General features: G+C 49.2%; 1 long non-coding RNA gene across 1 annotated transcript; it reads left to right on the top strand.

Moving 5' to 3' along the window:
• The first annotated feature begins 2,181 nt into the window (after nucleotides 1–2,181).
• Nucleotides 2,182–4,013, top strand: LOC129144971 (uncharacterized). Its single transcript, XR_008549892.1, has 3 exons — nucleotides 2,182–2,270; nucleotides 3,167–3,319; nucleotides 3,876–4,013. It is a non-coding gene; the product is annotated as an uncharacterized LOC129144971 (long non-coding RNA).
• Nucleotides 4,014–5,976: the final 1,963 nt, after the last annotated feature.

Raw genomic sequence — 5,976 nt, 5'->3', positions numbered from 1 at the left:
GAGAAGGAGTGCATTTCACTCAATTATGAAATGGGTGTTCTGATCTAACTTGCGGCTCTTTCTAATCACGCGCTCGTTCATGGCCCCTTGAGGAAGGGCCATCTCTTAGGCCCTGCTTTGTCTTGGGCAATAATTACTTTGATGTGAACAAAAAGTCCATTTGGGGGGCTGTGTTCTGTGAAGTGTGTATATAGAAAAGCCTTTTAGGATCTAAACCTCCCACTCAGATAGGAGTTTCCTTCTCTTTAGAGATTAAAACCTGCTGCCTCGATTTGTTTTGAGCAAACAGTGCCGTGGAGTCCCGTAATAGCTCGTCCGGGATTCCGCGGCCAGGATTTTCTGATTAGTCTTGCTAACACCTGAGAAGGTGCGTGGAGCCTCTCAAGTGCACCGTTTCTGGCTCATTCACTTGAATTTCTCAGCAGTTTTTCCCGCTGCCCTCTGTCACGGGTCTGCTGGCCCCACTTGTTTCCTCCCTTCCTCCCTTCCTTCTCTCTTTTCTCCCTTTCTCCTTTTTCTTGTGGCCTTTTCTTCCCTGGAGGATTCGAACTTTTTAGTTTCAATAAAAGGGCTTGATGTCTGCCATTGGGAAACCTTACTTCCATTTTTTCCCCCAGAAAAATGGAACAGGTTTCTTTTAACTAGTGCAAGGCTCTCCTCTCTAAAAGGTTTTTATTATTGAGTGCCCGGGGTCCTTAGTTTCAGACATTTATCTTCTAGCTAAGCAGGAACAAAAGAGGGAGGCAGCCTTTGCACCTTCTGCACCCCGAGTTTCTGAGCGATCACCTGGTGGTTAAATGGAAGCGGCCACAGCACCCTCTTCACTGTGTCACATCGGGCTTGCTTGTTAATTTATGGGCCTCAACTGTCAAAATAGTTTGTGCAACGGACCCTAAAAATGGTGATGGATCATATCCATCAATCGGGTTTATAGCCCCGGTCTCCCTCGCAGCAGGCTGCCTGCTGTATACAGCATGTTAAAAGGAAAGCCAGGAACACGGTGGAGGGGTCTGAGATGAGCACAGAAAACCAAAAAATGCCTCCTGGGCCAGCAGTGCACCACCCCTCTGTCCTCTAGACCATTGTGGGGAGCTCTGAGGCCCTGGGGCTGGGGTTCCTCACCTCAGAGAGTCCCCATTTCAAGCAAGTGATCTGCCTGCCTTGGAACCAGGGCATTTCAAGATGGCGACCTCGGAGGCTTCTGGGCCCCATGGTGATGAGCATGGAAGGTGGCGGGGAACCTCAGCTCCAGTGAGGTGAATTATTTTTAATCTTTGTGCTGGTGGAAACCAGGTAGATACTCAGTAACTCATGAACCCTTGGGCAGATTTCAAGCTGGCTTTGGTTGCCGGCCATATGATGGTGGGAGGCAGGATTCACATGTTCTGCTCTTCTTCTGGATTCCAGGCCCTGCCTAGAGCGTGTTCCCTGTGCACGTTATTTTTTCCTTTGTTTTTCTAATCACACACACAAAGTTCAATTTTGAAAACTTGAAAAATGCAGAGAAGGAGGGGGAAGAGAAAAAACCCCCAGAATGTTGGGGGCGTGTTCTGTGGCCTGTGGGATTTTACCTATTGGAGAGCACCTGACCAATATTGCTTCTTGTTTTGAAAACAGTGCTCTAAGCATTTGCATTTTTTATGCGGACCCCACTGGTGGTGCATAGAGGGGTTTATTTAGTCATCTCCTTTGTGTTGAGTGCTTATATAGTCGGCCATGTTTTGTTATCAGAGGGGCCTTACCAAGGCAGGGGAGGGAGAGGAAACCCTACTCTTCTATTATGGAAACAATGATGTAAGCCAACACTGACTCAGTAAAAAATATTTTTAACAAGGCGGGGGTGGGGTGGGGCCAAGTAGAGAGGCTTTCTGAAACCGCCCCCATTTAGTGAGCTGCTTTAACTGTACAGTTTTTGAGCCTCCAAACGTCTCTCCTCATTCTAAGGACACTGTGAAACTCCAGTGCCTCCTGGAAGTTATCTCTCAGGAGGTGCCTTTTCCTCCCCTTTCTGTAGCTGATGAACTCCTATTCATCCTTCAAGACCCTGCTGAAGCAGGCTCCCCTGTGCCTTTTTGGGTCTCCCTCTGTGGCTGTGACCCCACCCTTCTTTGTGCTGACGTGCTAGATCACCTGCTGGTGTTTAGCCATCTCTCTGTGCTCCTGCTGCCCAGCTAAGTCACCTGCCCTTGGAGGCTCTGGCCTCCCTCGGGTGCCCAGGGTCACCAGGCTTGTGCAACTGTGCCTGGCTTGCTCGCAGATAAACCAGCCAGGTAAATGAAGTAACATGATAAAAAGCTCTTTTCAAGCTCCCAGAACTCCTGGATTTCCATTCCAGGCGTGAAGAAATTTCCCCAAATGTCCCCGTTGTTGATAGCTGCTGTCAGAGTTCATGATGGCATTTGTACTGAAAACTCCTAATTTGATATTTCTCTAGTGAATTTAATAAGTACGAGAAAGTGTCATTTAGAGCTAGTTTTCTCTTTGTGCTTTGAAAAATGAAATGCACGTAGTTATCTGTAAATGAGATAATTACCTCCCTACTTTGCTAAAGGCACCTACTAGTGATTTTTTAGCTTGTTTCACTTAATGAAAGCTTTACAAAATGGGGAGCCCAGAGCTGTTAATAGACCTGTTGTAATAGGCTCTGAGAAAGGGAAATAAAAACCAGTTGTTCCAAACCAGTCACAGAAATGGTCTGATGACATGACTGGCAGCTGAGATACAAAGTAAGTCTTGGTTGCGTTTAGAGCAAATGTAATAAGAGCGGCAACCAATATTTTTAATATTACTGCTCTTTCCACAATAATTACCTGGAACTTGTCATGTCTACAATTAGAATGCTAGTGGTTCTGTGGCACAGACCAGGGGAAACTGCACGAAATTGGATACTTGCTCTAATCGGTAGTTAATCACTTTCATTACCGGGGAGGGATGCTGCAGTCATTCTGAATAGATATATCATGCTAATTACCGGCAAACATAAACCTACATATTTGAATTTAGAGCTTTCAGGAAAATAAGCAAGTCAGCCACCCCAATTCAGCGACGAAGGGGTCCGTGAGTATTTTGACAAATAGGCATCAGGCAAGAGCTTGTCTCCTCCTCAGGGTTTTGATCGCATTGCCACCGGCTTCTGTGGGTAATTTAAGTCTCGTCCTTTATGCAGATTCAGAAATGGCTCCACATAAACACTTCCATGAGCCTGTCTCCCTTGGCGAGCCGCACCTGCCTGTAGGGCTTCCTCTACTGAGCTCCCTGCGTAAATGGCACAACCGCAGCTTCACTGCAGCTCTCACCTAGCCCTGCCCCTCAAGCCCAGGTATCTCCGGGGCACCCAGCAGCATCACACTCCCGCTGCAGCCTTCACCTCCTCTGCGGGCCTGCTCCGTAACCACGACCATCATCTCTCCAGACTCAGGACTACAGTCATTTTTCTGATCCTCCCACCACCTTGTTCCAAACCTCCCTCCCAACACCCGGCCCTCGCTTGTGGATTTAGTCTCTGCTGCTTTCGCAGCCACTGCTCCCTCACGCGGCTGCTGCTCACTTTCAGGGGTTCTGTATTATCTGTCAAGATGGCAGCTAGGAAAATGCAGCTTAAGGAGTGAGGGGGTATATGCCAGTGAGAAGAGAGGCAAGAAGTCTCAGCTCATGCCGAGGTCCTGCTCTCTGGGGTTGCCGCCTTGGCCATCAGTAATATTGAACGTGCCTTATACTCAAGGGATGGCCATAAACATCTAGTCCTGGAGACAGGGTGGGACCACCCCAGCCACCTTTGTCACCTCCATCCTTGCATCCGGGGACCCGGGAGGAAGGCAAGTGTTCAGGGTTTCTTGGCGGCTTAAAAGCCCTGTGTCCTCCGTGTTCCTCCTTAGGGCCCGAGGAAGGAAGGACCGACGGACGGCTTTCTTCTGTGACTGTCACGATCCTTGATGCTGCTCTTTCCTGGCCCATGTCACCCATGTCCACCCCAGGGTACCATCTTAAAATTAGACCCCAGGGAAATGGGACTGTGCAAATAAGCCACTTATGGGCAAAATGGTGGATGCAGCAGCCACAAAAACCACTGGCCTATGGTCCAGTTCTGCTCTGGTCACCAGCTTTCACACACCCGCACAGGGGGCTGGGCTTGGGGGAGATTTGGAGAATTCCTTTCCTTCCTCTTGGTGGTAGAAAAATAGTTCCTCACGGACACGTGAGCACAGAGAGCGGGGGCCCGATTTCAAAGCTGCAGGCTGCTCCGGGCAGCCTGTGGGCTTCAGGAGTGGGCGGCTCACCATTTCTGCCCCGGTGGCCGGTCACCTCCCATGACAGGCCCAGCCCGGGCACCTGGAAGTGAATGACTATATAGATAGGACTAAAATAATTTGTATGTGAGCTAAGTCGCCATCCTGATAAAGCACACACTTCTTATTCCATCTCCTCTTAACATGACCCATTACCCAGAGCTTCTTTAGCCAAATTTCATTTTGCGCCCTAATTCCCTCATGGTCAGGGTCCTTGAATTGGTTCCTCACCCAATAGCACCATTTCAGCCGCAGCCTCTCTCTGCCTTTGTCGCAGAGCTGAGTAATGATGTGACAACATGTGATTGGGCGATTGATGTCAAATGTTAGCAGCAACATTCATTTTCCCCTGAAATGGACAAAGAAGAGTCTGAGTCATTTAGAAATTTCGTCTAGAAGCTACACCTCACGAGCGATATTCCAAAATTGAATTGGTCTGAAATTTAAAGTGGCTTTTAAGTTCTTCTCCTTTGATTGTTCCTCAGGTCATGCAGAGTTGTGAAAGGCTGAGGGAGCAAGTTAGTGACGGGAACTGGCGCTGTCATTTGTTAGCTCCCTGACACTCCTGCAGAAATCCATTCCTCCTGGGACAGCATGTTCCTGAGACCGCGTGTCACAGGGAGAAAATATCCGTGGGCCTTAGAGACAGGCGGTCTGGGCTCCGGTTCTCGCGCTGTGTGCGTCCTGTGAGCTCCAGCTTCCGCACCTGTGAAATGGGGCTAATACTTGTCCAGCCGCGGGCGCCCATGAGCAGCGGGCTGTGGGGGTGCATACGGCCCGGCACTGGCCTCTGCTGGCCCGTGTGCCCACGAGCTTTCTGCTTCCCTCCAGTATGACTTTCTATGCATTATCAGATTGAACCCTACAAAGGGTGGGTTATTGGAACCCTCATTTTGCAGAAAAAAGAAAGGTTGAGAGAGGGGAGTCAGGGGCCCCTATCTGACTGAGTGAGTGAGCGGGCGGAGGGCAACTGCCCTTGGGCTGTTGGTTCTCCAGCTCCTGCTCCAAACTGGGGGTCCATGTTCTGGCCCCAGTCCCAAGCACATGGCGCGTGGTTACCCCTCCAGCTCCCCTCCAGCTATGACCAACCACCGCGTGTGTCTGTGCAGGTGGAGACAGGGTTCAGAGACAGGGCTTCCCCAGGACCTTCTCTTAAGGGATCTTTAAATTGGAGGATTTTTGCTCCTAACTCTCGGCATGGTGAGAGCTTAAAATCCCCGCTCTCTGTGATCAGCAGTTTTCAAGAGAGAAATATGCAGCAGGCTGAGCTAGTCATATAGCACCTGGACGGCTCTTAATCGCTCTAGCCCTCTGCACTCTGAAGTTACTGATATCATCATTAGCGAGGCCTTCCTCCTACAGCTCTGATTCATGATCTGGTCCCCATTGTGATTCATAGCCTGCTAAGAAGCAGGTATCAGGCAGGTGTTCCCTGGAGCAGTGCCTAGGAAGAGGACCACCCATGTGATGCTATGCTAATGACAAGCTAATGAATATGCTAATGAGACCAATGCACTGTCACATGGGAAAATCCCAACCTCATTTGCAAGTGAATGTTAATAAGGAGAAAAAGCTTGGCTCAGGCTGGGCCAGAATCAATGGCGTGACTAGTTCTTCCTCAGTTAAGTAACGTAATTTGTTCAATTTGTTTTATGTCAGTAAGTGAAGAACCTTTTACTCACTGTGATTC

This window comes from Talpa occidentalis, unplaced genomic scaffold, assembly GCF_014898055.3.
Source record: "Talpa occidentalis isolate TD23 unplaced genomic scaffold, MPIMG_talOcc4v2.1 talOcc4.8, whole genome shotgun sequence".
Lineage (NCBI taxonomy): Eukaryota > Metazoa > Chordata > Mammalia > Eulipotyphla > Talpidae > Talpa > Talpa occidentalis.
The sequence above is the reverse complement of the archived record's forward strand: the minus strand, read 5'-3'. Positions and strand labels throughout refer to the sequence as shown.